This window comes from Triplophysa rosa, linkage group LG23 (genome assembly GCF_024868665.1).
Source record: "Triplophysa rosa linkage group LG23, Trosa_1v2, whole genome shotgun sequence".
NCBI lineage: Eukaryota > Metazoa > Chordata > Actinopteri > Cypriniformes > Nemacheilidae > Triplophysa > Triplophysa rosa.
The window spans coordinates 6,586,991-6,598,959 of NC_079912.1; positions in this window are offsets into that span (position 1 = coordinate 6,586,991).

The window sequence follows — 11,969 nt, forward strand, 5'->3', positions numbered from 1 at the left end:
TGAAAGTGGTGTTGTGTCGTGTGTTTTTCACCTGGCCTGAACTAGTCACTGCATGTGGCATTGTCTCATTCTTTCCCTTTTTTCCTTTTATGCTCTTTGCTTTGCGAGTCTCGCATAACTACTCTGTCATTCTTTCATTCCATCCTGAGGACTGTTTAAAACTACATGTTTATGTTAAAGGTGAGTTGTGCTTTCTTGTGCAAGAACTCACAGCCATAGTGCTACGCTGTTAAGAAATTGTGTCTTACTTTAATCAAACAATCGTGTCTTACAGTAGGTTGTTAAAGAAACAGTTCACCCACAAAATGCCAATTCTGTGATCATTTACTCGCCCTGAAGTTGGTCCAAATACTTAGAAATGTCTTTGTCCTGTTGAACACAAAGAAGATGTTCTGGAGAACAGCTATTAGTTTTTTCTTTTACTGTGGTAGTCAATAGTGTCCCAGATCTGTTTGGTTACTAAATTCTTCCAAATATCTTTCTTTGTGTTCAGAGACAAAACAGAAAATGTATACAGGTTTTTTACAACTTCAGGGTGAGTAAATGATGACAGAAATATTTGGGGTGAACCGTTCCTTAACTGTGACAGCAAGAAATAAAGCCACTAAGTTTTTATTTTTTTTAAATGCAAATCTAAGGGTAACTGGTGCTAGAGTAGTGCTATATGCTAATTCCTTAATTTATCATATAGCTATATGGTTGCTAGGGTGTTTTGTGTGGTTGTTAGGGTGTTACTAGGGCATTATGTAGTCTAAGGGTAACTGGTGCTAGAGTAGTGCTATGCTATTGCTAATTTATCCTGAGGGATTTATCATATAGCTATATGGTTGCTAGGGTGTTTTGTGTGGTTGTTAGGGTGTTACTAGGGCATTATGTAGTCTGAGGGTAACTGGTGCTAGAGTAGTGCTATGCTATTGCTAATTTATCCTGAGGGATTTATCATATAGCTATATGGTTGCTAGGGTGTTTTGTGTGGTTGTTAGGGTGTTGCTAGGGCATTCTGTTTGCTTTCTACTGTATGTGGTTGCTTACCAGTCCATCTAAAAAACGTACTCATTATTGTGAAATTTTACTAATTGTAATATATTTTTATATTTGGAATTTCTTAGGTTTTAAGATTTGTCAGTCTGTCAGATTTGCTCATGCAAATAGTAACACTTAGTGCTGCTTACATTTAAATGCTATTATTCAAAATGCACCTCAAGTCACACATATACACTTCAATACATATTCAATTTTACGCTCACATAAATCTTTCCTCTAGAGTAAATTCTGATAGAACAATAAGCAGCGCTATCTGTGTTTTAACTGGCTCTGGGAGTACCTACTGGAGCGCCGCCAAAACAATTCATTCAGATGGAATTTTGGTTCACGCCCATGTTATTTCACTCGTATCTTTTGACTGAACATTGCGTTCCCTCGCCTAGCGTTGGTAAGGGCACTCCAGGAACGTGCTCACGTTTCTTTGAAATAGTGTGCAGAATGGTGTTCGTGTTGGAACCTGTGTGTTTTCATTCGAGCGGGGAGTGAAACAGAGTTGCTGTGCATTCTCTTTTGACCTCACGTTACCTGCATTGTACCATCATAAACGTGACCTTCAGTTGTGTTTTACAATGTGCGGGTAACAGATCTTTTATGTTCAGAGACACAACAGAAGGCTATTCTCATCGTCAGTGTATCAGTAACCATACACACCTACTAACACACCCAGTGAATGATGTCCTTAGACATTTAACAACCAGACACCTACTTTGAAAGGATAATATTCTACACTTGAGGGTCTTATCTCATAATGCACCAAAGCTGGAAAAGATCGCAATGTTTTCTGAAGAATCGTACATTCATTTTACAGTAAGGTTTTTGATCCTCAAAGACATCTGTTTGGCGTATGAGGTTTATGACGGCTTGTAGATAGTATCTGTGCGGGTCAGCCGTTCTTTGAATGTTCTCGACATATACCAAGCATACCAGACATACTACTACTCACTGTCCCAGTTTCAGCTTGGTTGCCATGACGACCGCACATATACTGTGATGATATGGAATGCAGGTGCGTCTGTGTTACAGCCTGTAGATTGTGTCACAGTTATTTGTCAAGACATGATGACTCAATTCATGTTTCTTTATTTTAGCATGTAATTCTTGAGTCAGTATGAGTCCAGTTACAGTCGTGCACATGAATGGTGTATAATTGATCTATAGGATGTCGTATTCAGGACTACTTGGATTTACCAGGACCATAAATTAGTAAAAGTTGTGATTACAATGCGGGAATAAAAAAACAACAGTGAATACAGTTATACACATAATTGTTGTTTGTCTGGCTAATATAGTACAGTATATTACTTCTTAAAGTGACAGTTCACCCCAAAAAATTCTGTCATTATCTATGTACACTCATGTTGTTGAAAACATGTTTTTGACTCTTTCTGCTGTGGAACACAAAAGGAGATATTTTAAGAAATGTCTCAGTGGTTTTGTGTCCATACAATGGAAGTCAATGGGGTTGAGTGTTGTTTGGTGACCGACATTCTTCAAAATATATTCTTTTGTGTTCTGCAGATAAAAATAAAGTCATACAGGTTTATTTCATTTTAGGACAAACAATCCCTTAACTCGCTTTTTTTTTCTTCCACCAGATGTAAATAGTAAATCCAATAGAAAAGTAACAGCTCACCTCACACAATTCAAATAGTTCTGGTCATGGGCTAAATTTTAATACCTTGGGTTAGATCTTAGCAAACACATCTGTATTTGTATCAGCTTTTGTATACGGCGTTTGCATAAAAGCAAGTGCAAAATAAATGAATGTATATTTACGTGATGTAAACAATGTAAAAGTTACTTTATGCTTTCCGTTATGAGTCACACTGGGATATACGTTTCATCATCAGAAGGAATCTGTTTAGAAAGTTTGTCTTGTTAAGGACAATGTATTACACAGTTGCACCCGGGTAACTATGTGCGGAATGCTTTTCTGTGGCTGACTTGTGTATTGTTGCGCAAGCGCCGATTTGATCTCAATGTCAAGTTGAGTAAACTCCTTATTTCTTGATAAAGAACCATGTCTTCATTAGATGGCTCTTACACAACAACCTCTTCATAAAATAAAGGACTAAAGTAAACATGAATTGCAGCGATAACAGGCCAGAACAATAATACGATCTCTGTTCGGGTTTTGTTTCTGGAACATTCTCTTTCATCCGTTTTTATCCCAGCAGAGGTGATGTGATCTCAGCCAAGCCGTGGAAGAATTCCTCCTGAGCTCTCATTTTCTGTCTGATGTGATCCGGATCCTGATTGATACCACTGGTAAAGGTTTGTATCAGATTTACCTGTGAAACCACTGATATATTTGAAGCCTCCAGCCTTCTGTGACATTCAGTAGTCATTGTGTGACAAAAAACCGAACACCCCGTTCATTCTGCTTTTCTCCCGTTTCATGCACATGCCAAAAGCGCTACCAAAATATCTTATTGTCACTGCACAGCAAGTGTTGGTCAACTGACTGTATGTGGAAATGAGCCGGAGACTTATACTGGAGACTTAATTAGCACTGTGCAAATGTATCCCCTAGTCTAATACCTTTTGCACTCTCATTGTTTTTAATTACTGTAGGAAATCAGCTGCGATTGGCACAGCCATTTAGAGACTTCGGTTGGCCCCATAAACACAGGTTGACAAAGTCGACATCCCGCAGGGAAGTGTTTCATGTTGCATGACCCTAATTTGAAACAAACCCTTGTTATGTAAAAATCTCCTTTCTAAGTGTTGCTCCTTATATGATTTGGTTGAACAAGTGCTCATATAGATAACTAACTAACTAAGGCATAATTTACTAAATTTAAAAGAATATTTCACTAAAAATGTAAGTCAATGGGGTCCAATGTTGTTTGGTTACCAACTTTCTTCCAAATATCTTCTTTTGTGTTCTACAGAAGAATGTCATACAGGTTTGGAATGACAAGAGGGTGAGTAAATGATGACAGGATTTTAATTTTGGGTGAACTGTCACTTTAAAGAGTAATGATCTGTGTCTGGTGTGATTCACGTTGTGAGGTCACAGAGTTAGAAACAGATTCTCATTTAAAGGGATAGTTTACCCAAAAAGGAAAATTCTTTCATGAATTACTCACTCTCTAGTTGTTCCAAACCTGTATAAATTTCTTTGTCTGGTTGAACACAGAAAAGTATATTTGGACGAATGCTTGTAACCAAACAGTTCTTGGATCCCATTGACTATAGGAAAAATGACAATGGTAGTCAAAAGTGCCCCAGAACTGTTTGCTGTCATACATTCTTCAAAATATCTTCTTTTGTGTTAAAAAAATGATAATTTTTCCTACCATGGTAGTCAATGGGGTCCAAGAGCTGATTGGTTATAAGCATTCTTCCAAATATCGTTCTCTGTTTTCATCAGAACAACGAAATTTATACAGATTTGGAACAACTCGAAGGTGAGTAAATGATGACAGAATTAAAATTTTGGGGTGAACTATCCTTTTAATGCGCTGCCTTCTCCGTGTTCCCTTCCTCTCGACTCCGATTCCCAAATTTGAAGCAAAACTCTTTTTTTAATATCAATTTCCAATATCATGTACCCAGAATTCAGTCCCGGGTAATAATCTGAGCGCGTGCGATATTCGATATGCTGCCCCAAAACACCGGCGACGCCTCTTGCGAAGGACCTCCCCATTCTTTATTCATGCTACATCCCCTGTAATATGGCTGCACGCGGAAACTTTATATCACCGAGAATAAAAAAAGATAAAAAGAAACAGAGGGGTATAAATCGATGTGGGCTGTGAAATCTGACCCAGTAAAAAGTTGTCTCACTGACAAGAATGGCGGCCAGTGTATGCAGCGCTGCTGTAGTAAATCGTAGGAGATTTCTCCCCGGGGACATGTGGTGAAGGAGACGGCTAGCAGCTGACAGAAACATTATTCAAATCATCCTTCTCATTTTTCTTTTATTTCCTTTAAGTCCTTGAATGCTAAAACATGACATTTAGCTGCAATTTCAGTGAATGTCGAAAGAGAGGCTATATTCTGTCTTTCTGTCCCCGTCAGAGGACCCCCTGAACGTGTTTGTTTATGAATTGAATATTTTATTTGGACACTTTCCACTCTCCTGTCGCCCGGTGCCCACCACAACAATGAAAAGGTCACATCGCATTGCTCTAATCACTCACAACATGCTACTCTGCAGTTCCTGTGTGTGTGGAAGAGAGAGAGGAAATACGGAGATAGAAAACAACAGAGACACTATAACAGCCTGTCCAGTCAAGGCGAGGGCTTTGAAAAGCATTAAAGTTTACCTCATTTTATTGGCCTTTGACAGATTTGGTGTAATAAGTTCTTTGCTTTATACTTGATTACACAAATGTGTAGTGTGAAGCAGATTTTGTGTACCAAACAGTCCAAACACATTTTTCGAAATTCAAAGCTGAAATTGGAGAAACCTCGTGGCAACAATCTAGGCTCATAACCTTAAAATGTGGTTCCATTGTCATGTCAGTAAAACACCTGCAAACCTACACATTGCTTCACCTCTTTTTTCAGAAAACACAAAAGAAGATATTTTGAAAAATGTCACAGTGGTTTTAGGTCCATACAATAGAAGTCAATGGGGGCGATGTTTGGTTTTTCAAAATATCGGAATTAAAGTCATACAGATTTGGAATGACATAAGGATGAGTTAATTGAGTAAAATAATATTCATTTTGGGTGAGCTACCCTTATAAGGAACCCCTTTATAATGACACTGATATATATCACCGTCCAAAAACGAAAAAAAAAGATGTGTCTCTAGTGTTTAAGAAGATATCTCAAAAATGTCTTTAAATATGCACAGATTTGCCAAGATACCATAATCTGCTATCAAAAGTCAGACATTTTAATTGGAACGCGGGCATTTTTCATCAAATTCTTCCAAAGCTAAATTATCTCAGCTATGCTTGCAGAGCCATGATTTATCTTGACAATTCTTTTGGCGCAAGGTACCGAAAAAATGGCAATGTGTACATAGGCTAAATAATTTAAAATTATTTGGAGTCTGGCAGTAATGGTCTTGAAATTACAAAAGCTGTGCTTTGATGCCTAAAGCGGCAGTTCTTTGAAGGGGATGAATTCAGAGACGCAACTCCTCAGGGAGAGTTTTAGCTCGCTGACAGTCCAACAGTTACTGTTACGGTGAGCGCGCTAAAGCACAGCATGCTGTCAGCACGCTCAATCTGTCTCTAAGAAATGATGTCTCTAAATTCATCCCCTTATAAAATATTAAAGCTAAAATAGGAAAACAATCTAGGTGAATTTATACTTGGTAAAGTAAACTTTATTCATCAACAAGTGAGTCATTGGATGTCTAGTTCACAAGTCAATTCAAGAGAAAATGATTTCGACAAGCATTTTCAGACCACCTGCAATCGAAGTGAAAGAGGCCAGTGTCCACCTGCAATCTAAATCCAAGATGTCTGTGTCCTCCTTGGACCTCTGTAATGCACTTTGCAATGCTTGTTGTGCAACACTGAGCTGATCTCATCCATCAGTGCTTTGACACAGGAAGAGGGCGGAACCCTGCCTATCAGACACCTCGATGACACAAGGCCATTTTTACTGCATCAAACAGTAATCCACTACAAGGCAACAGTCATCGCCATCACACCTCAAAAACAAACAGTCAGGTGCTGTAAATCGCGTAAACGTTGTATGACTCTGTTTTTGCAACGACAAAGCGTTGTGTTTTTGTTCACCTGTAATCTTACTGCACATGTGAGTCACCTTTCAGTCTAGTCTAAATGTGATCAATGAGACAGATCTACTGTCTGTTTCCAGACTCATGGATGAGCAATGCTTGAGTCACCGTTGCCGGATTATCAACACGTGATGCACCATGGAGTACCAGGTTTATGGCCATGTTTGCATTTGTTTAATCCTGCATCACGTTGTGTGAAAGAGGACATAAAACCCCAACGGTGGAGTGGCTGGTGTTATCTTCCATCAGCATAATCTGTACACATAGACCATTCAGGCTCACATTGCTTTTGTTTGCCCTGCAATAGAAACCCGTTGTCCACTGCTGAGTCAATATTTACACCCTTTTGGAATGTGGGTTGTGCTGCCTTCCAAATACTAGAGAGGACCCATTTCTATCCCTCCATTTTTCTTTCTTGTCATCACTTCTCATAAATTGTACACACATGGATTCCCATGGATGCAAGGGGAAGTCCGTCCACAGCCAAGTAATTTTTTTGTGTGGATGAAACATATTGATTCCAGCCTGAGCCCTGTTTATGGCAGGGTCTTCTCATACCAAGAGTTGCTGATACTTTCTGTGATTTTGCCTAGTAGGAAATGTTCCTGGACCAACATCATTATTGATCGAGATACAACATTCCTGTCAGCCAATCAGAATTTAGAGTTAGGCTTAACGCTGGAGTTGGGATATTGTCAAATTCTTATTAAGCAATCATTTTCCTCTGATTTTAAAAGTAGGTAGAAGGTTAAGGGAAAGTATTGTATTGTTCAGAGGTTGCTCTTTCAAAGTTTAGGATATTAAAAACAGTTCTTAGTTGTCTGGCACCAAATTGTGTCAACTTTTTCAGTGTCAATGTTTCTGGTAAAACAATATTTAAGTACATTTAAAAGCATGGGGGTTATTGTAGATTGTTTTACTCTGGTTTTGTAGTATTTTTATTTGGTGTTTATATAGGGTGTTACAAATGTTTAGAATTTATATAGACATTTTTTATAACCTTTGATTGCAGACTTGGCAAATATCCAAGACACAGGAGACATTCCTGTTTGAGTTCCTTTGCGAGTTTCCATTTGCTCTTCTTTTCTCCATCCATTGTTGACTAGGAGGAGAACAATTAAGATATTAAAGAGATCTCGATTGGTTGGGTTTTGGATTTAGGAGCAGGGTTAGGTAAAGCAATAGGGTCCGGGTAAGGACTAAGCGTGCGATCACACAGAACGCGCTTTTCATGTTCGAAAACGCGAGGCGCGCCGCGCTGCTCTTTTGGTGACTCTTTGAAAAGAGCAGCGCGCAGCGTTTATTTTATGTTGCTAGGTAACCACCGAATTATAGCGCGAGCTCCGGGAAACCCGAAACAGCCACAACAAGTTTCTCCTCCATGTCTCCAGGTGTTCCGAGCTTCTGTAAACTTCCGTTGCCACAAGGGAAGGCCCGCCTCTCCACTCATTCGATTGGACAATGAAAAAAGCGCACATGACGTCAAGCGCTTTTCTGCTCAGAGTTGATTTTTTTTCAACTTAGGGCGCTCAGAGCGCTCCGCCTAAAACGCGAGGCGCAGCAGGCGGCAGAAACACGAGGCGCCCGGTGCGCATAAGCAGCGCGCAAAACGCTCCCTGCCAACTGAAAACAATTCAAAAGAGGTGCGTCTCACAGCAAAAGACGCGTTCTGTCTGATCAGGCCCTAAAGCTGTTTCCATCCACCATTTTCGTGCACATAAAACGCATAAAAAACGTTGGATGAAAATGTCAAGATGTGCATTAAAAAAATCTATTTTTATCAATAAAAACTGATAAATAAAACTGCACAAAAACTACGATGGAGACCCATTTTCCAAATAAGGCCCCGTCCTCACGAACGGGTATTTTCAAAACCACATTGTTGTCTTGTAGCTGGTGAAATGGTATGGAAAATAAAATGTTTTATGTAATATTCCAGTTTTGCGCATAAGTCAAATTCATAACATTAGATGGAAACAGATTGTGTTTTGTCAGGAATGTTGTTGCAGAACTTACCAAGATGTTGATCCAGAAACATGTCCTAGTTGGCAAAATCACATCCACCATCCCATGACTACAGAGAGAGATGGAGTTGCCGATCCATGCAAAGTCTTCACCACTCAGCGGATGCCTCTGCCATGATCTCACTGCATTTTTACAGAATGACCCCTTTGTTACCAGGGCTGCTTGGGGGCTGCGAATGGATTACAGAAGGAATGTGCAACATTGCGACTATGGAGCTGATAAACTCGAGCTTGTCTCTGTGCCACTGTGCCTTGAATCACCTCACCCTCCTCCCCTTCTCTCTGCCCAGGTGTTTGGAGAAGGAAACTGGATGAGTAAGGGAGGTTTGTGTACAATCCTGTTTTCCTGGCCAGAAATGATTGCATCCTCTGTGCCAACCGATTGTGTTATTTCAAATCTCTAAGTCTGACTAATAGGCTATGCAGTTGTAACTGGCTTTCGTGTTATAAAAGGCCCAGTGTAAATGAGATGCCCGTGAGGAGAGCTGTCCCTAGACAAGAGGTTAGTGTACAAGGTGACCTTGAGACACTGTTGAGCCATTCATGCCCCAGTTTCTCACCCCCATTGAGGGATTTGACTATTAACTTAGTGGTTATTTTGGTGAATGGGTTTAGTCTTTTTGTAGCGAAATTTGCCTCCTATTGTCAAATGCAAATAAAAAGGGTTGGTTGTTTTATGTGAATGTATTTTTAATATATTGTAGAGCCTCTGAAAGTAAAAAAAGGTTTTAGACTAAAACACAAAAGACATCAATCATTTAAACTTGCTCAACCTTGCAAAAGGCTTTGTAAAACGTTACTTATTCATAATTGTTAAATCCAGGACCGTCATAAATTTCTCCCTATTGTTCTTTTATTCAAGCTTCACCTCCATTCGAGCCTTTATCACTCCATTCCTCCCACATGTTTTGCATTGCATAAGTACCTGTGTTATCTAGACTTTGTGTTCTTTGAGGTAGGCATTCTTGTTATGAACTCTTCCTGGAGCTTGAGAAATCATTTCATTGCTCAACATGTGGGTTTCTGAGTTTCACATATTTGACGGTCCAGGAGGAATTTACATAATGTCTGCCGTCCCAAGGAGGGCAGTTGCGATAAACAGTGATGGCCTGATCCTTACACGTGACGACAGCAAAGCGCTGGACAGCTGGAAATGTGGCCTGGGGGAAATCTCACTGCCTAGATGTAAAATTTGAGAAGAATGAAAGTCTAGATTAGATCACTGTGAACTTTGCCAACCTTAATGTATGTAAAAATGAAATCCATCAAATGCGTTTCATATATGAGTTCTTTCAAATTGATTTGGATTCATTTATTGAACTTTTAACACAGACCCCTCATCATATACAGTAAGATATTCATATTTCTACGTTAGAGGAGCGGCCTCAAAATTCTTGCGCTAAATTGGACGAAGGAGCTTTAATCAAGCGCTAAAACTCCCAAGAAAAATCTGAAGACAGATTCTTTCCAGCAATCAGAATAATTCATTACTATCGACCCAGAAAACTATACTTGATTTCTCATGCAATATTGAAATGTATAATCAAATGAGGTTTAATATATTTTCCCCTTATATCAAGCCCACTCTCAAAATGACTAATAGAATGAATAAAACAAAGATGTTATATGAAGAACTATCTAATCAGTGTCCAAAAATGCTAAAGTAGGCCCAAAATAGTCTAAATAAAAACAAGAATTTCCCTCAAACTATCTACGGTGCATATGGGGGCTTATTTTCTGAATTCTCTCCAGTACAGCTTGAGAAAGCCATTGAACACTGTTGTATGATTTTTGGGCAAAATGATATAAAAAGTGGAAGCAGTTTCTGTGGTCAAAGCGTGAGGCGCACCGAGTAGTCAATCGTCAGTTAAATGGAGCACAGTGCAGTAAGCAACAGCACAGCCTGTTTGCTCTTCTATGCCCAAATCCTTCCACCATAACCCCCCATCTTTCCTCCCACACATTTACCCTGTGGGGTCCCAGTCGGGAGGAACACGGCACAAGTGGATGTGGCAGGTTGCCATAGAAACTTAATAAGCCACCGACTGCAGCGAGACTTAGCTGGGGTAACTACTGAACCATGGTTTTAAAAGGTAATAAATTGTAAGCGGGGCAATATGTGAAAAGAGACAGAAAGAAAGTAGATGTCAGGAGGGAAGAAATGTGTTGTTTCGCCTGAGAATTGGGGCGTAGGGTTGGGGGATGGGGGAAAACTGAATTAAATAGTTTGTCAAACACGTTCGCGGCTGCGAGTTCCGCTGGAGCCGCGAGGCTGAAGGTTAAACGGCTGTCTGCGATGCCCATGTCGATCGCTTCCCTTTTGACGCGTGTCACCGTTCGTCTGCGGCGTCCCCATTCTTTATCCTCTCCTACAATTGTCATAGCCTCGACTGGAATGCCCATTATGTGCACCTGTCTGGCGGTAGGAATTGATGTGGGGCTCGCTGTCATAGCTCAGATAGTTGCTGTGGCCATTCCGTTGCCAAGCATCGTTTATGGCCGTAAATCTTTCATTAGCGCCAGTGCTGTAAATCTATCATTAATTATTGGGCTTGGCATTTACAGAGGGACCCCTGATTGATAGCAGAGACGGCTGGGAGCGTGGTGCGGACTGTTCAGAGAGCAGATCCATAATGGCTGGCAACAAGGTGGAATTTGTCTAAGTTCTAATATTGGAGGCCTTGCCATTCATCTCGGTAACCTTATCATATTGTAGGGCTCATCAGGAAATGGTTCCCAGAGTATGTTGGTGCCAGTGTGTGTGTGTGGTCAAGGAGAGAAAATGCTCCAAGCTGAGTTTCGTTTTCCTTCATCCAAAAGTAAACTTTTATTATCGATATTCTGATGGGCCATGTTTCATCTATTATTAATAATCATTTTATTTTCATTTGGCTATAATTTCATGTAACACGTCAAGTGTGAAGTCACAAAATTTTTTAATATTTGGGAGCATCAGTGTGCCTTTGATGTCATTCACGACATGCAATCAAGACACATATTTATACCAGGTGTAAACTGTCTCGGATGATCACATACAATGTTAACATCACATTCTCTCCCAGTCTTCTTGAATTGCTCCATGCTAAAGCTTCTAAAATCGCTCCACTCAAAACTCAAAAGATTTTGGACCAGTTTGGCTGGGCAGATGGACAATGCTGGTCTATTGTTACATGTAGATCTGCTTGACCAGT